Here is a 21,599-nt window from a genome sequence, read left to right as displayed (position 1 = left end):
TGTTTCTGCATGTCCTTTGGGAGATTTTCAGATAATTTTGCTTTCTCTGACAGCCATTCCTTCTCTTCATTTCTCAGTTCCCACAGGCCTGTGTGCATCTCTCTTAGGATCCTTAGCTGTGCTTTTTTCTTTCTTTTTCCCAACTTCTGGAGAGCAGGAGATGAACTCGAGTGTGGCTATTATTTTAAGAGGCAAGAGCAGACACCTCTGTGCAGTGGCCAGCTACAGTTTAAGCTCACACAGGTTCATTTTGAAGATGTAGAGTGGCCACAGTTACCTATGAAGTAGAGATTTTATTTTCATCTTACAACTCAGAAAAAGTATAGGACTTGGCCTGAGACCCTCAGCCATTGAGGCCACAGATTCAAGGTCATCACTCCAGTCTTCCATCCGCTGAGCTCTCCCTCTCTTTCCCGTGGACCGTGCTCCCACCTCAAGGGCCTTTGTGGTTCCGCTGGTGCCTGGCAGGCTGTCTGGCATATGCTGGTGTCCAGTATTTTTTTGTTTTTGTTTTTGACAGAATGAACAAAAGAGTGATGGTTTCTCCTTCGCTCTTTGTGGAAGTTCAATCTGTCTCCACCTTAAGGTCAACGCACTGGCCTATAGGTGACCTTGTCATTGTTCTTTGGCCGTTCCTCCCCAGTGCGTCTTGGTTCCCCATCATGGAATCCCAGTCTCTGTTCTTACTTCAGGACCTAGAGCCTGTGACAGGAGGGACTCCTGAAGAGACCACTGTCCTGTGACTTCAGCAGTCTGGGACTTGGCTGTCTCCAGCAAAACCATCTTGCAACGAGCATTGTGGAGACAGTGTTGTGTCAGTGAAAAATTCAGCTTTAAAACTGACCCACTTTAGCTAGGCGCTGGCTTGAAGCCTTAGACAGATCACGACCTTCTTGGAACTTCCTTTTCCTCATCTCTGCCCCATCTCATCTAGTTCACTGGCCTCCTGAACAGGATCCAGAGTCACAGCTCAGTGTCCCCTCTTACTGCCCCTGTGCACATCACCACGTTTCTTCCCCGCTCAGTGCCTCAGTGTTCTCATTTGTAAAATGGGATGGTTTTGCTCCTTGTAGTTGTGTGCGTGAAGCTCTCAGCCCAGGCCCCCAAAAATGGCCATCATTGTTAATGATTGTTATTATCAACAGCAGCAGTAATGATCCTTCACTAGAGAGAGCATAAGCATCTCAAAGGCCAGACCCATCTCTCTTCTTTAACTGAATTGGAGCTTCTGGAGAGAAGGAAATTGAGGGAGGGGTGGGAGAAGGGTGGATTTTATTCTTTTTTTCCTCCTCTGGGGCACTTAGTAAAGACTCCTCTTTTTTATCCATCCCTGAGGGTAAAATTCTTTTGTCCTCTCTTTCTCATAAAGTGAGCTTTCTGTGTGTTTATGACTCTCATTTCATATCTTCTTATAACCGTTGCATCCACTCCTTCCAGATTTCATCTGAGACTCCATCCCCCTGGATTCTCAATGGGCAAAGTTCTGTTGCACTGTGGAACTTCGGGAGTTAAGTCTTTGACAGTCTTGAAAGAGGTGATTGGCCTCACCAGGTTGAAAGGAAGATAGTAACTTTGTAACCAAGGATGCATGAGGTTAACTCCATTCTCTATTCTCTCTCATCCTTTTCTACTTCAAAGGCAGTGTGGGTTTGGGTTTGAAGGCCTGAGTGTCTTGCTGTCCATCCTGGTTCTGCTGCTTGCTCGCTCTGTGGCCTTGGGCAAGATACTTCCTCTTTCTCTGGGCCTTCTTCATCTTTAAAATGAGGAATTATAATTGCCGCCTGGAAAGGTTGTGGTGATCAATGCAGAAGTGCTCTGGGGAGTCTCCCAGCGCATAGTAGGTGTTCAGTATATATCAATTACTTTCCCACCGTCCCTGGGCTCTTTCTGTTTGGGCCCCAGTCCCATCGTCATGTCCCTCTGTTAACAGGGCTTCAGTTCCCACTGGGGATCAAGTCCTTGGCTTACAGCTTCTTCCTAGATTCAAGTCTTCATGCTTTCCCAAACCACTTATTGGCTGGCCACAGGATGCTGTTTCCCCTGAATGAAGAGATCCTTGTACCAGAGCCGGTCAAGGAGAGTAAACTGAGGGTTCATTGAGTTGATGTTCTGTCCCATTGATTTTTCCTCCCTCCACCCCCAACTCCTTTTCAAAGGCTTACATGTTACCATCTGCCCCAGGGAAAGGAGACATTGTGTTCATAAATTCATAAATAATCGAAGTCGCTGAGGAGGTTTGTTTATAGAAGTGATGCTGAGAATGATTTTTTTAATAAATATTTAGGATAATCTGAAGCCATTAGAGGAATTGCAGGGTTTATTAAAAATAAAACCTGAAAGTGTGTTTTGGAAGGATTCCTTTTCTTTTGAAGTTGAGTAAATGTCAAGAGTAGAAAATAAAGGAAGAACATTTTCTGAGCGTGGATGCAGGGCCCGTGAGGGGGCCAGTGGGCTGCTGGTCTCTCTGTCTCTGCTGTTAAATATTGGCTGCTATGCAGTCATCTGCTTTTGGGAGTTGGGGGAGGGGAGCCGGGGGGTAGCCTCATCCACAGAACTGAGCGGGGGGCTGCAACATTTTGAAGCCGCTGGGCTTCCTTGAGACTCAGGGGCCCAGTGGGTCACACCTGGCAGGAGTCACCCTGGGGGGCTGCACGTTTCAGATCCTGCTTGTGAGTCAGCTGCTGGCTTCTCGAAGGCTCCTAAGGTGAATGTCCTTTGGTAACTGTGTGTGTGCTTAGTCGCTCAGTCGTGTCCAACTCTTTGTGATCCTATGGATTGTGGCTGCCAGGCTCCTTTCTGTCTGTGAGATTTTCCAGGCAAGAAGAGTGGAGTGGGTTTCCATTTCCTCCTCCAGGGGACCTTCTCCACCCAGGGATGGAACCTGGCTCTCCTGCATCGGCAGGCGGGTTCTTTATCCCTGGCCCCACCAGGGAAACCCTTGGTACATTTAGTGAGCTACATTTTAGGGATCCCTGCTAAGGCCCACATGTCTGGAGGCATCTAGGTGGTGAAATCAAGGGCTATGGGGAAGGGGCATGTCGGAGCTGGCGGGAACCTTGCAGCACGTCCCATACTGGAGTATATGAGTCCTCCATATCCACTGAGGATTCCCTTGAAGAGTCAGAGGCTGGGATGGGCAGAGAGCCTGCATTTCTGACACTTCTCCACATGATGCTCAGCGTAGTGGACCACGCCTCAGAGTAGGGAGAGCTTGGAGGTCCCTACCCTCTCGTTCACTTGGGACCCAACCAACACTGAGAATGCAAATTGGAATATGACCCTGGAGGCTGCCGGCAGCTGATGGCTTAGTTAGTGGGGGAAGCAGACGTGCCCCAAGTCACGTGATAAGAAGACGGTGGGGACCTGAAGGTAGTGTGGAGAAGAGCCCTCCTTTTCCCACCCGGAGGTGCTCTGCGGCCCAGCAGGGAGTCGGGGAGGGAAGAGAGGGAGGCAGGGTGAGTGTGGCAGCCTTCACACGTGATGCTGTTGGGAAGGACTGAGTGGGAACCGCGTGCTCAGAGTTGCGGGAACCGCATGCTCAGACTTGCAGGCGGCCCGTACTCTTAATTAAACCCATGAGGGAACTGGGATCTGCAGGGGGAAGTGTCTTGCCCAAGAGGCAAACACAGGACTGGCACCCAGGTCTCCTGGCTCCCGAGCATCTGCCCGTGAGTACCTTGGGGCTGCCTTAGTGCTGGGCTCTGAGGCCAAGGCGGGTGGCGGCTGGACATCCTTCCCTGGCACAAAAGATATCTCTGCTCCTGACCTTCCTTGGGCAGGGGAGCAAGCCCTTAAACCCACAGTGAAAAAGAAGATCCAACAAGGGAAAAGTGAAGGCTTTGAAGTCGCACAGCCTGTCAGAGACACGTGGCCTCCTCTCCCCTCCTCGGTCAGCATCCTCAGACCAGGATGGGGAGGAACAGTGCCACGGTCCTGCAGAGGAGGTGAGGATGGGAAGAGGCGTGGGCAGCAAGAGCAGAAAAGCTCCATCCTTGGCTCACTTGCTCAAGTAGTCTACTGGGATGGGCCCTGTCTGGCCACTTGGAGTTCTCTGGAATTTAAACCCAGCGCCCACTCAGCAAATACTGTTGGACTGTGGAGCTGAGGTACCCTGGCCCTGCTGCGCAGTAGCTGTGTGACCTTGCTGAGCCAGAACCGCCTGGGACAGAGCTGGGCTGGTAACACCTCCTCTCAGGGTTGTTTGGAGGGCTAAATGATGATGTCTGGACAAGCTGCTAGCCTAGTGCCTCGTATCAATAGAAACACTCCAAGAAGACACCCCCTCCCTGCAAGGATGTAGTCACAGCTGGGCAGGAACTGCTTTGTCCAGCGCTGATTTCAGGTCAGGACTGTAATCTTCTGGCGTATCCATGGGATATGGATTTGATAGGAGGGCAAGTATTTCTTTTTGTTTTGTTTAATCTTTTGGCTGTACCGTGCAGCATGTGGGATCTTATTCCCAGACCAGGGATTGAACCTTTGCCCCCTGCACTGGAAGCAAGGAGCCTTAGCTACTGGACTTGCCAGGGAAGTCCCAAGGACAGGTATTTCTGTAAGATACTTTCAAACTGCTGTAGTGCCTTAATGCAAAACCGAGAGGTTGGCACTTCTGGGGTTGTCCTTTGAAAGGGGGAAGAGCCATGGACCTCGCGACCTGGTACCTCTTGGTTCACTCATGACTCCTTGAGTGTGGAGTCGTTTGCAAACTGCCTCATGTGCTCCGGCACCCCAGGGCCGGTTGTGCAGCTTGCTGTGGCTCTTCAGTGGGAGCCTGGCTGCCTCTGCCTGGCGTAGGGCCTGGCACCTCACAGGTGCTTAGGAATCCAGTCCCCTGTCTGCTGTCAGCCTCAGGGACTGCCATCTGCTGGGACTCAGGGAGGAGGAGCGAACGGCCCAGCAGAGGTCTCCACTGCCAGCTTGTGTGCTGGCCTGGCCCCAGCTTTGCTCAAAACCAGAGGTGAAGTAAAATACAGAAGACAGCAAGGAAGTGAAACTCAGCCAATAACATCCTAAAATGTCTGCCCTGCTCCCCTGAACCCTAGTTCTGCGCACTTCCCTGAGCTCCGAGGGGCCCCAGGGACAACCAGCGGGTGCCTTAGTTCCAGCAGGCCGTGAACCGAAGCGGAGAGGTATTTCATAGTCTTTTCCGAACATGCCTTCATAGCTATTGGGTGTTCAGTTCACTGTGGAGAAAGCAGATCCCTCCTGCTCTTCAACAGGGGTCACTAAGTGAGTACCTACTATGCGCTGGGCCCCGGGATGGATCCATGGGGGGAATAAATGCTCTGTGTCCCCCGGCCACCCCACACAAGTCCGTAAGGGCCTGAGCAGCTTAAGAAGGCTGGGTTTGGATTGTTTCCTTGGGCTCACCAGAACCCAGCCCCTCCAAGCCCACCCTGTCCTTCAGGAATCGGAGAGGCTCTCTAGCTGGGTTTGGGGGTGGGCACCAGAGGACGGAGCAGTGGGGTGATTGCAGGGGCGGGGAGGGGAGCGCGGGAGGTGGGGAGTGAGACAGCATCTCCGACACCTTGTGTGGCATTTATGGCTCAGGCAAGGGCCTCCTGGGTGACAGGGCTCCTGTAAATGTCACATGGGGGGGTTTTGTGATTTGGGGCTTTTGGGGTCTTTTGGTCTCCCTTGTGATGACCAGCAGCTCTCCCTTATTGAGCATGGACAATGTATACTTTCCAGGTGGTGGTTCTTACCTTCACAGTAATTCTGCGAGTTAGGTCATATTATCTCCACCTTCTAGAGGAGGAAACAGAGAACACTTAGAGGTTAATCATAGGCAGAGCTGGAATTCAAAGTACTGTCTCTGCCAGCTTCAATGTCACCTACTATTGTTGTTTTTCTAAAGTTTTATTTGTTTATTATTTTTGGCTGTGCTGGGTCTTCATTGCTGTGTGAGGGCTTTCTCTGGTTGCAGCGAGGGGTGCTATGCTTTAGTCGCCGTGTGCAGGCTTCTCATTGCGCTGGCTTCTCTTGTGGGGCACAGGCTCTAGGGCGAGCAGGCTTCAGTAGCTGTAGTGGATGGGCTCAGCAGTCATGGCACACGGCCTTAGTTGTTGCTTGGCATGTGAAATCTTCCCGGACCTGGGATTGAACCTATGTCCCCGGCATTGGCAGGGGGATTCTTAACCACTGGACCACCAGGGAAGCCCCACCTACTGTTTCTACTACCTCTTCTGAGTGTACCCTGAGCATCGAAAGTCCTACAAAGGGAGTTGTCTTCCAGGGAGCAGGCTGCTGCGGCTGGATGCTGTTTGGTGTTGCTGGAAGACAGAGGTGGTTTTCTAAGGGAATGTCCCCTTGTGCTAGGCACCCTGCCAACCATCACTGGTGAGAGCTACCTTCTGTGAACTTGTCAGCCCAGGAAGTTGAGGATTTATAAATTGCTCTTGCAATTGTAGATTACTTGGGCTTATTTGAAAAGTGAGATTTTTGGTAAATTTCAGTGTGAAATTGACTTGTGCTATTAACACACTTCTTGTTGCATTTGCTGTTGGGATGTGTGGCACATCCATATGCACCCCCCCCCCCCAACAAGACAAAGATCTGGGTGAAGGAAGTGTGCTGTGGGTTCAGGCTTTGGGGTAGATGGTTGAATAGGAAAGGAAAGCCCCGGTTTTGGAGCCTGGGTCATTGTAGACTTGAGACAATAAAGTGGATAGCGGATGAATTGCTTGCTCATGGTAGTCCCACACTCCCATCCATTTTCAGTGTGTGAATTTGCCAGAATAGTCTATGCCTGTGTTTCCTTTTCCCCAGTATTTCTTTTATATAACTATAAATTGGGTATGTTTAAGCTTCCTGGGTGGGAGAATCAAGAGTCCACATTTTCTTTTTTTAAAAATTATTTATTTATTTATTTATGGCTGTTCTGGGTCTTTGTTGCTGTGTGTGGGCTTTCTCTAGTTGCAGCGAGTGAGGGCTACTCTTCGATGCAGTGCCTGGGCTTCTTGTTGAGGTGGCTTCTGTTGTTGCAGAGCACAGGCTCTAGGCACGCGGGCTTCAGTACTTTTGGCACGCGAGCTCAGTAGTTGTGGTACATGGCCTCAGTTGCCCCGAGGCATGTGGAATCTTCCTGGACGAGGGATCAAACCTGTGTCGCCTGCATTGGCAGGCGGATTCTTATCTACTGTACCGCCAGGGAAGTCCAGGAATCCACATTTTAAAACACGCAGTCTCAGATAATCTGATGCCTTGTCACCCAGTTAGAGGAACCCCCACGTAGCAGAATCTTTTGCCTGAATACCACCTGATTCTAACTGCTGGGGGTGGGGCAGTTGGTGTAAGATGGAAAGGACATTGGAGATCACCTAGTCCCATCCTTCTCAGGCTTTTTCAGGCCACCACCCATGCAGGAAAACAGAATTTGTAAGCCTGGGTTGGGCAGTGAAAGAGGAAGCATCTCTTGGCTGGAGGTGGCTGACCCCAGGGCCACCCGCCCGAAGTGCTGAGGAGGTCACTATCTCAACACAGTGTAACCTCATCCAGGAAGCTCTGATTCTCATCCAAGGTGGGAACTTGTTCAGATGGCCCGTGAAGGCCCAGAGAGATGATATGAGTTGCCCAGAGTCGCACAGGAACATGGAAGTCATCTGCACCACTCACTGAAAGAATGAGCCATCAGACCAGGGAGGTGAAAGCCCCACATGGCCAGCTCATGGCCCAGCAAGGAGTTCTTGTGACCAGACAGCCTGTCCTTGGCAAGTGGTCACGGTGCAGAGCCACGGTGGCCTTCCCAGTGCTTACCAGCCTTGGAGGCCCAGTTTCCTGTTCTAACCCGAAACTGATTTTCTGCTAGTTCCTATCAGACAGACACACCCTTCAAGACTCAAAAGCACCAAAGGAGAAAAAAACATAAGAGTCACATCTCAGTCATGAAGTCCAGGAGTCAACCCAGCAGGCAGAACTCCGTGGTGAATTAGGAGACAGTCTCAGGAGAATTTGCCCCTGAAGGATCGTTTGCACACTTGTGATTTTGTATATGTGATGCTGTGTGTGTTCACACACACAACCCGTGTGTGTGAACATATCATGCAAACAGTAGTGTACAGTTGTACAGTTGTACACAATGTATAATATCCCCAAAAATAAAAACACATAAATGAAAGAGGCAAAGTACATTTTCATTCAAGTTTCTTAAAAAAAAATGTGGCCCTTTGAGCATAGTTGGATATACTATTGAGTACAGTTGAATATGGCTAATTAAATGAACATGAGATACACTTCCATTGTACCTTGTGATAGATTGAGAACGTGTAGATGTCCTGACCCAGTGGCACTCCACGTATGACATGTATATGTTAATAATTAATTATTCTAGGGGTCTCTCCGGCTTGAGTGATGATAACTTTGGAGAGTTTTAGGGGGTCCAGCTGCAGTGTGGGAGACCCAGTAGATGGGAAGGACACAACTTCTGGCCTAGTGGAGCCTGAATCAGTGTTTTTTTTTTTTTTGTTACTGTGAGGCCTTTTCTCTGTTTGCAGTGAGCAGGGGGGTACTCTTCTTCTTGCGGTGCATGGACTTCTAGTTGCGGTGGCTTCTCTTGCTGCTGAGCACAGGCTCTAGGCACTCGGGCTCAGTAGTTGTGGCTTGTAGGCTTAGTTGCTTCACGGCATGTGGAATCTTCGCGGGGCAGGGATCGAACCTGTGTCCCCTGCATTGGCGGTGAGTTCTTATCTACTGAGCCACCAGGGAAGCCCACGTCTGTGGTTGAGCACCCCATCCTGGAGTTGATCTGACAGGGTGTCCTGGGCCCTAGGGGGCTCCGACCTTCAGAGATGACCCCACCGCCTTGAGGCCCTTCTCCCTCCCCCCAGTGGAACTCTCTCTTTCCCAAGTGGTGTTTCTCAAAGTTTCAGTGGTGAAATGCAGAGGAAGTGTAGAAAAGTGAATTTGCATGTTTCTGACTTCACCCTTGCCCTCTCCCTCTCAGAAGTAAATGAGGAATAGTCAAGGGGTGTGACCTTTTGAATGTCCCGCCACCCCCTTCCCCCAGGGACCCTCCCCCCTTCCAGGATCATGGCTGGGGATGGGATTGAAAAATGCTTCTCTCCAGCTAAACTGATCTTCGTCTCAAGACCTCAGACATTTAAAACGCAAAGAAAAGGAACCTGATCTCTTGTTCCTGATCATATTAAGTGGGGCAGGAGGGAGGGTTTGATTCCACCTTCGAGCTTATTCTCCTGTGTGTTATGGGGCTGCCACTCAATCAGAGAGGGGGTGGGGAGGTCGAATAGCACCTGAGATGCACCTGCTGACGTGCAGAGACTGGAATGTTCCTAAGAGCTCTCTCGGGAGAAAACCCAGTGGATGCCCTGTCACCCTGCCTGGATGCCTGGGAGCCGTGTCATCCTGCGAAGGCAGGTGTATCTTCTTGCTAGTGGCCAGCTGGGTCCTTCCTTTATCAACCTTTCTGGGCAATCATGGCAATTTATTTTTATTTTTTACATAATTTTATTTATTGGTTTGCTGAGTCTTTGTCGCTGCGGGATTTTCTCTACTTGCGGCGATTGGGGGCTACTCTCCAGGTACAGTGCTTGGTCTTCTCAATATTGTGGCTTCTCTTGTTGTGGCTCACGGGCTTGGTTGCTCCACGACATGTGGGATCTTCCCAGATCAGGGATTGAACCCATGTACCCTGTATTGGCAGGCGGATTCTTTATCACTGAGCCACCAGGGAAGCCCAACAGCTATTTGTTGAGTGTCCAGAAAAGCCCTTGTTTTTTCCACTCCCTTCCTCCTCTCTTCTCCTGTTGGGCCCGGTACCTTCCAGAGGAAGCAAAAGGTGAATCAGGCAGTTGTGCTGCTCTGTCCAGATGAAAGGAGCTCCAGCTGCTCGCTGAACCCTGAGCCGCAGAGCTGAGTCACACCGGTTCCTCATCCTCGCCCTTTCGAGAGTCAGGACTAGAACAGAACAGCTAAAAAGCCGGTGGTGGGAGAGGTTTTTGCCTGGGCCTGTCATCTCATTTAATCCTTATCAGCCAGGAGATGTAGTTCAGCTTCTAACCGGGTGGCCTGTCGGGTGTTCAGTTCAGTTCAGTTGCTCAGTCGTGTCCGACTCTTTGCGACCCCATGGACCGCAGCACGCCAGGCCTCCCTGTCCATCACCAACTCCCGGAGTCTATACAAACTGAGGTTTAGTAAAAGGTTTCGTCCTTGGGCAAAGCTGAAGCTCACGGCCACACCAAGGTTTTCGTTCCCTGAGGGTGTGGGTGTCGTCTGCCGCCGAGAGGGCGGGAGGCGCTGGGAACCCGCAGCTGGGCACAGGGCTCTGCCTCTGCTGTGTGAGCAGCCCTGCCCGCTGCTTCACACCGCTTCCCTTCTCTGTGGCGGAGGTGTCATGGAGCATCCTTCTAGGAGGAGGAAGCCGGGAGTGCAACAGGCTGCCACCTCCCTGTGTCCCTCTCCTGAGGGCCACACTCGGGGGGCCACCCTGTCCTCCCAGGAGGCCCTGGCTGCTCTCTGGACTGCGGGGAGGGGTCTGTCCTACGTCTGCCCTGCTCTCCCGACCCGTCTCCCTTTCCTGTCCACACCCCACGCCCCCCGCAAGCCCCCCAGCCTGGGTCGAGCCCTCCCTGGGAGAATAGTTGAGAGCTGACTGGAGGAACAGGCCTCTGTAGTAGAGACACTGGGGAAAAAAGCCTCCGTCCATGTTTGAGCCCAGCTGAGTGTTGTTGGTGCTGAATTAAAGATGAGCCTCCTGGCTCTCTGTTCTACTTCGCATTGACCAGACACCGTGTCTTGAACCTTAAAAATAAAAAAAAACAAGGCAGGGAAAGAAGTCAGAAAGGGGCTGTTATGACAGAAAATAAAGGCTAAAGTCTAATAACAGTACCTTATAGCGGTGGAGTGCTTTGAGTTCATGTTGTGGCCGCTAAGCATCGCCGAGCCCGAGAACTGGACCTTTTCCTCTTTGAGGTCTGCAGGTCAGGCTTCACTGTAGCCCTCAATCCAAGAGTGTTTGTAGAATGAGTGCATTTTTTTTTTTTTTTTTCCCAGAGAATTGAAGCCCAGAGAGGTTGAGTGATTTGCCTGGGGCTGCACAGCTGGGAAGGGCCAGAGTTGGAACTCAGTCTTAGTCCTGGCTTTTCTTAAGCTCCAGTTGGTAGCCTCCTCACAGATGCCCTTCAGGCTAGCAGGGAATTCAGAAGTCAGAAGACACACCTAATGAATGAAAAGGGCATTTACTGAGGGCTCATCCCTCCTTTAGGGCTGCCCAGGTGGCTTAGTGGTAAAGAATCCACCTGCCAGTTCAGGAGATGCAGAAGACATGAGTTTGATCCCTGGGTCAGAAAGATCCCCTGAAGGAGGAAATGGCAACCCACCCCAGTATTCTTGCCTGGGAAATTCCATAGAGGAACTAGCAGGCTACAGTCCATGGAGTTGCAAAGAGTCGGACACGACTGAGTGTGTGCATGCACATGCACGCACACACACACACATACACACATTTTGCTCCTTAAGCTGAGTGGTGGGCACAAGAGGTGGTTTTATTCTTTTTTTTTTTTAACATCTGAAATAATGCAGATTAAAGCTTTTAAAATAAAGTTTCAAGCCAGAGGTGATTTGAAGATGCTATCTTGGGAGGGTCTACAGCCAGTTGAGGGGAAGTTCCTCTTCTCTGTGCATCTAGCCATATAAGGACCGGGCTCGCACGCTCAGGACATGCTGAACTGAACTGCCTGGACAGTCTGAGCCAGGCTTTATAGACAAGGTGACAGTTTGAATTTTAAAGGCCACTGCTCGGAAAAGCATTTCAGATAAAGGGAACAGCATGTGCAAAAGGCAGCAGCACTCAAGGAGCTATAGGCAAAGGGGTGGATTGGCTCATCTTAGGAGCCATCCTTCAGTGTGTTTTCCTCTTGATCATTTATACTCAGAGTGGCTCAGAATCCTGATGCTGGGAAAGATAGAAGGTAAGAGGAGAAGGGGGCAACAGAGAATGAGATGGTTGGATGGCATCACTGACTCAGTGGATGTGAGTTTTGAGCAAACTCCAGAAAATAGTGAAGGGCAGGGAAGCCTGGCGTGCTGCAGTTCATGAGGTCACAAAGTGTCAGACAGATTTAGCAACTAAACAATGAATTTATACTCAGAATGGCTGAGAATCCAGGTTGGTGTAGAGCTGACTCTGGATGGACTCTACTCTGGTATGGAAACCAAGTCAGTTTGCTAAGAGCACTTTGATATTTATCAGGACCTTAGCTTTAAGAGAGGTTGGTCCCAGCCCAAGGAGGTTTGCTCCAGCTTCAAATGCACGAAGTCGTTGATAAATGGAGACTCTGATAGAGGAGCTGGACCAGCAGAGAGTAAATGCTGGTGAGAAAGATCATCTTTTATAGAAAAAGAGCCAAAGTTGCCGTTGTCTGACACTAAGGACTCATCTGGGAAACTGCTCTGTGCCCTGGGGAAGGGGTGGAGGCAGAAGGGCCCATCTTTCTGTTTAGTAGCTTGGGGAATCATGTATTAATATATTCAAGATCGTTTTCTTTGAAAACATCTCAAAGCCAATGAAACTCCCTGGGGAGCCAGATTAAAGCAGTGATGGGGAATTTCATCAGCACTTAATCAAAGACATTGACTGTTTTCTGGGCCTCATTGGTGACTCTCCCATTGTTGACTTTAACTGTGGAAATGTGTTCATTAGCATTTTATTCGGGCTGGCCCAGGGTGTCAGCCTTATTGTGCCCACTTTGATCTCTGGGATGTCATCGACTTTCCAGGGGGATCCTTGGGCTCCTGGCCATCTCTGCCACTCATGTTCAAATTCAGGCCAGACTTGCACCCAGATTTCAGAGGAGAGGTCCTTCTCCACATCCCTGATTCCTGCCTGGGTTGAGGAGAACGGTTTGTGGGCAGCTGTCATTGGAAGGGACCTTAGCCAGTGTCTGGTGTCGTGGTTAGATGAGACTGAAGCCTCCTGATGACAGTGAACATTCTGATGGTCTCAGCTTCTGAGCTTCATTCAGTTCGGTTGCTCAGTTCTGTCCAACTCTCTGCGACCCCATAGACTGCAGCACGCCCGGCTTCCCTGTCCATCACTAACTCCCAGAACTTGCTCAAACTCTTGTCCATTGAGGCAGTGATGCCATCCAACCATGTCATCCTCTGTTGTCCCCTTCTCCTGCCTTCAATCTTCTCAGCGTCAGGGTCTTTTCCAATGAGTCAACTCTCTGCATGAGGTGGCCAAAGTATTGGCGCTTCAGCTTCAGCATCCGTCCTTCCAGTGAATATTCAGGACTGATTTCCTTTAGAATGGACTGGTTGGATCTCCTTGCAGAGCTTCATTAAGTGCCTCTTTTAATCTACCAGAGACTGGGGCTTCCAAGGTGCCTCGGTGATAAAAGATCCTACTGCCAGTGCTGGAGACGCAAGAGATGCAGGTTCGATCCCTGGGTCAGGAATATCCCTTGGAGAAGGAAATGGCACCCACTCCAGTATTCTTGCCTGGAGAATTCCATGGACAGAGAAGCCTGGCGAGCTGCAGTCCATGGGGTCGCAGAGAGTCAGACATGATTGAGCCCACACACAGTCCCCAGCGAAGCTGCAAGTCCACAGGATTTTTAAATGCAGTCTTGTCGAGCTGTGTGACAGCCTAGTGGTAGAAGATGGGGAGGGGTGAGGCAGGAAGAGCTGCATGGTCCAGAGCAACTTAGTCTGACTCTCCCACCGGGGACCAATTAATTCAGCAGGAAGTTATGGTTTACATTTTGCCCTGGAAACTCAGGCTCTGCACACATTTCTGGACCTTGGCCCTCAGAGCATCCTCCCCGCAAGTTTTGTTTAATCACGGTCATGGTTGAAAACTCCCAGCATTTTTCCCCCTGATTTTATTAGCTAGTCCTTACCCACATTTCATCTGCTTTCTCTTAAACATTTTTTTGGGGTCTGTGTTTATAGACCTTGAGTAAACACACATCCTTGACTTTAATTAGGAAGCCAGCAATGGCCAGCAAAGGGGGCTCATTCTATTTGTACTGTGACTGTTGAAAGAGTAAGACAGGGGATCCCCTAGTAGCTAGTAGAGATACCTGGGGATTAAGAATTATGTGGTCTCCCTGTCCCCCAGCAGATCAGGTGCTCTGAGTCAGCTTGCATCACATTGACATTACCTGCAGTAGATCACCTGAGGTTACCTTTGATCCATTCATTTATTCACCAGAGGGACACCACCTTTCTGTAACACCATCACACCTTAGCGGGCAGCAGTGATTTTTGCCTGTGTTGACTCCTGCTTCTTCACCTCTAGAGCGTCCCGTGGGTGTTCAGTAAATATTTGTGTAATGAATAAATGAGTACCCGACATTCCATCATTAGAAATCCGTTTCTTTGTTTTAATCACAGACTCCTATCTCCTTGTATCTTAGAACAGTGCTCTGGGGGAGGGTGAAGAATACCGTAGGTGCCAACAACAAGCTGGTCACAGGAGGGCAGGTGAAACTCTGTGACCGCTGGGGAGAAAGTGAGCCAGCAGCTGGCTGGGGTGTCCAGTCGGTCTGGAAACTGATTTGAAGAGAGTGGGATTAAGGGCTCTGCTAGTTGTATGAACAGGAATCTTGGGCAAGTCACCCAGGCCCTCTGAGACAGACTTCCTGATCTAGAAACCAAAGGGCGGAAGGATAATGCCAGACTCTTACCTAAAGAGTCAGCTTGCCCTGCCTCCTGGGTTTCAGTTTCTCCTCTATCTTCTCAGCTGTTCCCACTGGGGCTTCCTCAAGGCATTTATTCTGCCTCCACTGTGTCAGACACCATACGAGGCCCTGGGGGGGAGACGGTGGTGTCGGAGGTAGATGAGTCCCTTTTTCATCTAAGCTGGGGAACTGAAATGGAAAGAGAGGCAGCAGTGATACAGGGAGCTGGGGTGAGGGATGTACAACCTGGCCAAAGAGATCTAAGAGGGCTTCCTGGAGGAAGTGGCCTCCTAAAGGGTAGGGGCTGTGTTTTCTTACTCTTTAGATTCCTAGCTCTAAGCAGAGTAGCTCACACATAATAGGTATTTGGAGAATGAATGATGGATGAGCAAGTAAGTGTAACAGTGTTTTATAACCAGAAGTGTAAAACAAGGGGCAGGTGTTGGTGTTATGGTTTGTGGAGGGTAAAGCAGGGGCACTTAGGGCAACCTTTATCTCCCAGCTTCCTGAGGACCACCTGTCGCCAAGAGCTAGGATCTCCCTTAGAGCACAGCCATCTGGGTAATGGTGTCAGCCTCTGCCTTTTGTCCTGCGACTCAGGGATGGAGACTGTCCGAGGATGGACATTTATAGCCAACTAAGTGGCCAGCAGCCCTTCCTAATGGGATCTAAAGTTGGACATACAGATCTTGTTCTTGGGCTAGGTCCTAGGGCTAGTGGCTGACTCAGGAAGTAGCTCGTTGTGTGTGTGTGTGTGTGTGTTTATAAATGGAGTGATGCCCAGCAATTGCTAAAAAAAATGTCTTTAGCTTAGCTTATATTCAGATCACTAATTCTGCACTACATTTGCCATCCCCAGTGCAGAACTTGCTTGCTTTTTATCCTTTCCTTTAGCCAGCTGAACTTCTGGAAGCCAAGGATGCTAACTGATTCATCTCTGTAACCCTAGAACCCAGCAGGAGGCCTGGCACATCTGGATCTTGAAACCGTTCGCTGAATAAATGAACAAACAAATGAATGAATGAACCTCAGTTCAGTTCAGTCGTGTCCGACTCTTTGTGATACCATGAATCACAGCACACCAGGCCTCCCTGTCCATCACCAACTCCTGGAGTTTACTCAAACTCACATCCATCGAGTCAGTGATGCTATCCAGCCATCTCATCCTCTGTCGTCCCCTTCTCCTCCTGCCCCCAATCCCTCCCAGCTTCAGAGTCTGTTCCAGTGAGTCAACTCTTCGCATGAGGTGGCCAAAGTACTGGAGTTTCAGCTTTAGCATCATTCCTTCCAAAGAAATCCCAGGACTGATTTCCTTTAGGATGGACTGGTTGGATCTCCTTGCAGTCCAAGGGACTCGCAAGAGTCTTCTCCAACATCACAGTTCAAAAGCATCAATTCTTCGGCGCTCAGCTTTCTTCACAGTCCAACTCTCACATCCATACATGACCACTGGAAAAACCATAGCCTTGACTAGACGGACCTTTGTTGGCAAAGTAATGTCTCTGCTTTTGAATATGCTATCTAGGTTGGTCATAACTTTCCTTCCAAGGAGTAAGTGTCTTTTAATTTCATGGCTGCAGTCACCATCTGCAGTGATTTTGGAGCCCAGAAAAATAAAGCCTGACACTGTTTCCACTGTTTCCACTGTTTCCCATCTATTTCCCATGAAGTGATGGGACCAGATGCCGTGATCTTCATTTTCTGAATGTTGAGCTTTAAGCCAACTTTTTCACTCTCCTCTTTCACTTTCATCAAGAGGCTTTTTAGTTCCTCTTCACTTTCTGCCATAAGGATGGTGTCATCTGCATATCTGAGGTTATTGATATTTCTCCTGGCAATCTTGATTCCAGCTTGTGCTTCTTCCAGTCCAGCGTTTCTCATGATGTACTCTGCATATAAGTTAAATAAGCAGGGTGACAGTATACAGCCTTGACATACTCAACCTCAGTTTATGCCAATGAAGTTACCCGGGATGTAGCTGAAGCCAAACGTCTTTACGGGGTAGAGAGAAAGGGGTGTTTCTGGAAGTGACCTTGTGCTGCTCTGTTAGGGGTTTTGCAATAGCAGATGCTTGAAATTCTGCTTGACACTTGCTCTCTGTGGTGAGAAATGAAGAAACACTTCCTTTGTTCACACTTGGCTCTGAGGCTGGGTAGACAGTCAGTGGCCTCTCTCACTTCCTCCACCCTGGGAGCCTCTGGGTCCACTCTGTAGACCAGTTATGGTGAGACAGGGCTCGTGGGTCTGCAGTAGTTCGGTGAATTGCTGTGTCTTATGGGCATTTTCTCTATTTTCTATATCTCAGCATCCTTCCCACCTTCCTGTCTGGGGGAACCCCCAAGATGTAAATCTTGCAGGGAAACGGAGCTTTGACTCCCAGTACAGCAACCAAGGTGGACTAGATGTTCTTTTTTCCCACATCTAGCTGCTTGGGCTGTGGCATGTGGCCTCTGAGTGGCCACGTGGCTTAGATTCTAGGTTGAGTGCAGCAGTGATGCAAGTGAGTTAGAGGTTCCTCACAGTCAGGAATACCCTAAGCAGACATCCACTGGCATGTCCTTGGCCCAGTTCCCCTGCTCCTTTATCCCAGACTGGTTCTCCAGCCTGCCTGGAATTCTGGGAGCTTCCCCTAATTTTCTCATCAAATTCCCTTTTTTTTCTTTTCTATTGTCAGAAACCAGTAACCCTGACTGACAGATACCACCGAGGCAGAGTGGGGCACCCCACCCCTATTATGGGAGGTGGGTGAGCTTGCTCTGGAGGCTCCCCGTCTCCTGCCTCCCTTTTTGTGGTGTTGACACCACCCAGCCCGATCCCATTCCTAGAAGACCCAGTCTTCTGCAGGTCAGGTGTATAAACACTGGGCCACCTACTGTGTATCAGGCGTTGTGCTCGTAGACACAGGAGTGCAGAGATCAAGAGTCCCTAATCCTGGCGACCAGGGGCTTCCTGGCCGTTCATCCTTTTAGCTGGTATTTACTGAGCACGTGCTGAGTGCCAGGAGGCACTGTGCTAGGGCATAGGGGTGCAGAACCAAAAAGAGGAAATGTTTATCCTTGGAGTTTTCATTTCAGCTCTTGAGCCTGTTGTTTCTTTAAACATGTCTTATTCTTTGCCTGTTTTTTCATTCATGTATGTGTGTGTGTGTGTGTGTGTGTGTGTGTGCATGCGCCCACACTGTGTTAGCCACTCGGCAGCACACAGCCTAGTAGAAGAAACAGGGAAGAAAAAGCCATTTTCAAATGCTGGGAAGGGCCATAACCTTGATGAAGACTAGGCAGAGAGGTGACCACTGTAAGGCGTGAAGGGAGAGAAGGCATCAGGCTGCCACGTGCTTCCACAGGGTCCGTGCTGGTCGCTGCCTTCTGTTACCTTGATAAGGACAGTCTGGTCCAGGTATTTGCTGAGGGTGCAACTCTCATGGCTCCGTATGTATTGATTTAAATGCTTGTCAATATCAGAGATTGTCTGGGGACTAACTTAATTTAGGTTCTCTTAAAATAATCAGTGAGATGGAAATTTCAGAACACCAAAACGCTCACATCTGTGCAGACATGAAACTTTTTCTTTAGAATCAACAGTGAGTGGGGAGGACCAGGGCAGGGGTCAACTCAGTGGAAACTACAGGCGATTATCCCACTCTCCCCTCTTCATCCTCTCGTTCATCTAGAACTTGACCGATGATCCGGGTCTTCTCGCCAGGCTTTATTGCTCTCTTGTCCCGTTCCCTCTTAGATTTGAGGTCAAAGTCAGGACCCTTTAAGTTCCTATGAGCTGCCGGCTTCTTCACCAGTGGGGTTTCTAGGAAGGTCACATGTACGAGGCCTACATGCTGTACGAGCCCTACATGCTGGCCACATCCTACATGGGCTATTTTTATTTGTTTTCGTGACAGCTTTACTGAGGTATGTGTTAGACAGAATCATGTCCTCCCAGAGATGTCCAGGTCCTAATCTCCAGGACCTGTGAATACTTACCTTACAAAGGGACTTTGCTGATGGGACCAAGGATCTTGAGATGGGAAGCGCTTTCCAGATTATCCAGGTGGGACTTATTAGAGGAAAATGGAGGGCGAGGGTCAGAGAAGGAGGTTTGACGATGGAAACAGAGGGTCAGAATCAGAGGTTTGAAGATGCTGACACTGCTGGCGTTGAAGCCGGTTTGAAGCTACAAATCACAGGTGCCCGCCGCCACCAGGAAGGGAGAGCAAACCATCCCCTGCAACTTCTGGAGAAAGCCTGGTTCTGATTTCAGCCAGGCGAAGCCCATTCTGGATTTCTGGTCTCCAGAATTATAAGACAGTACATCTGTATTTTAAGCTACTACGTCTGTGGTAATTTGTTAGAGCAGCCATAGGAAACCAATGCGTGGTATATTTTATGTATCTAAAGTCTACCCATTTCAGTGAGTTTTTTAGTTATTTTACTGAAAGGTGCAGCCATGGCCATAATATAGTTTTTAGAACATGTTCATCACCCTGATAAGATCCTTCATGTCCCTTTACAAATAATCTTTGTCCTCAACCCCAGGTAACTAATAATCTACTTTTGTACCTGTGGAAGTCGCTCAGTTGTGTCCAACTCTTTGCGACCCCATGGACTGTATAGTCCATGGAATTCTCCAGGCCACAATACTGGAGTGGGTAGCCGTTCCCTTCTCCAGGGGATCTTCCCAACTCAGGGATCGAACCCAGGTCTCCCACATTGCAGGCAGATTCTTGACCGTCTGAGCCACCAGGGAAACCCAAGAATACTGGAGTGGGTAGCCTATCCCTTCTCCAGCAGATCTTCCCAACCCAGGAATCGAACCGGGATCTCCTGCATTGCGGGCGGATTTTGTACCTGTACTTCTGTATAAATGTCTATAAACTTGCCTTTGGGACACTTTATGTAAGTGGAAGAGCTGACTCATTGGAAAAGGCTCTGATGCTGGGAAAGATTGAAGGCAAAAGAAGAAGGGAGCTGCAGAGGATGAGATAGTTAGATAGCACCACCAACTCAATGGACATGAATTTGAGCAAGCTCCAAGAGATAGTGAAGGACAGGAAAGCCTGGCATGCTGCAGTCCATGGGGTTGCAAAGAGTCAGACATGATTTAGTGAGTGAACAACAACAGCAGGTGTAAATGGAAGATATGATGTCTTGTGTCTGGCTTCTTTTACTGGGTATAAAGTTTTTGAGGTTCATCCACATTGTTGATGCTAGTACTTCGGTCCTCTTGATTGTAGAAAAATATGCTGTTGTGCAGTACATCACATCGTTTCTCCACTCACCAGCTGATGAACATGTGTGTTGTTTTCAGTTTGGGGCTGTTAGGATTAATGCTGCTATGAACATTCGTGTGCTAGCCTTTGTGAATGTGGGTTTTCATTTCTCCTGGGTAGATGCCTAGGAGTGGAATTTGGTGGGTTGTGTGGATTTTTATATTTAACTTTTTGAGAAGCTGACAAACAGGTTTCCAAAGGGATTTCACTATTTTTCATTCCCACCAACAGTTCATGATGACTCTCCTCCACCCACTCCCAGTATAAGCCCCACTACTCAAGAAATTATTATTAATAGTCTGCTGAGGTTCTGATTCCTGATCCTTGATCCATCCTACGTTCTTGTATCACCAGGTTTGTTTTGGGCATTTGTAAAAATTTGGGGATTTGGCATTGGATGAGACCTGATGATATTTATATTTTAATATAAACAATGAGGCAGAAAGTTCAGGCAGAAAATTCACTGAGTGAATTGAAGAGTTAACTCGATATCCTTTCTTCTTCTTTTATCATTATTTTTTAAATTGAATTATAGTTGATTTGCAGTGTTGTTAATTTCAAGGATACAGCAGTGGTGCAGTTATATATATTCGTTTTCAGATTCTTTCTCCTTATAGGTTATTACAAAATATTGAATCCAGTACCCTGTGCTATATAGTAGGTCCTTGTTGGTTATCTATTTTGTATATAGCGGTGTATATATGTTAATCTCAAATACCTAATTTATTCCTCCCCTGCTTTCCCCTTTGGTAACCATAAGTTTGTTTTCTGTGTGTGTGGGTCTATTTCTGTATCACTGTTTGCTGCTGCTGCTGCTGCTGCTGCTAAGTCGCTTCAGTCGAGTCCGACTGTTTTAGAGTCCATATATAAGCAATATCATGTGATATTTGTGTTTCTCTCTCTGGCTTCTTTCACTTAGTATGATAATCGCTAGGTCCATCCAGGTTGCTGCAGGTCCCTTTCTTTTTTATTTGTTTATTTTTGGCTGTGCTGGGTTTTCATTGCTGCACACGGACTTTCTCTAATTGTGGCAAGAGGGGGCTGCTCTGTTGCCACGCACGGGCTTCTCATCTCAGTGACTTCTCTTGTTGCGGAGCACTGGCTCTAGGGCGCGTGGGCTTCAGTAGTTGTGGCTCCCGGGCTCTAGAGCATGGGCTCAAATGGTGGTGGCATGTGGGCTTGGTTGCCCTGCAGCATGTGTGATATTCCCAGACCAGGGATCGAACCAGTGTCCCCTGCACTGGCAGGTGGATCCATGCCTTTCTTTTTTCCCCCAAGCAGATTGGCCACACATTAGCACATACTTGCCCCCCTCTCCCCACCAACTCCGTTCCAGTTTCTGCTTGGAAGTTCTGCTTCCCCCCATCGGAGCCTGTCTAGACTCCCCAGACTTGGTGGATGGAACTGGGGGCAGACACAGGGTTCCGTCTATAGATAGATGTCTGCCCGGAGGGAGTTGGGGGGTGAGAAGCCCTGACCCTGTCGTGGGGGACGGCAGGACTAACTGAAGAGAGCCAGATGGAAAGCCTGATCGTTCAGTCTGGGCTTGCTGGGCAGGTGGACCCCTCCCGCTTCCTCAGTGACAGCAGTGAATAGAACACCGGCTTGATTTGGGGGCAGAGATGGGGAGGAAGTCTCGCAGGCATTCCATGTTCTGTGCGGGAAGGGCTGTATAGACTTCAGTGACTTACTTTAAA

The 21,599-nt window shown here is 49.2% G+C and overlaps 1 protein-coding gene across 2 annotated transcripts in view; it reads left to right on the top strand.

Annotated features, from left to right (window-relative positions):
* Positions 1–21,599, top strand: part of CYRIB (CYFIP related Rac1 interactor B) — a 147,819-nt gene that overhangs the window by 2,121 nt on the left and 124,099 nt on the right. The window lies entirely within an intron of this gene.

Source organism: Bubalus bubalis, chromosome 15 (assembly GCF_019923935.1).
Source record: "Bubalus bubalis isolate 160015118507 breed Murrah chromosome 15, NDDB_SH_1, whole genome shotgun sequence".
Taxonomy (NCBI): Eukaryota; Metazoa; Chordata; class Mammalia; order Artiodactyla; family Bovidae; genus Bubalus; species Bubalus bubalis.
This window is presented reverse-complemented; position numbering and strand designations above follow the sequence as displayed.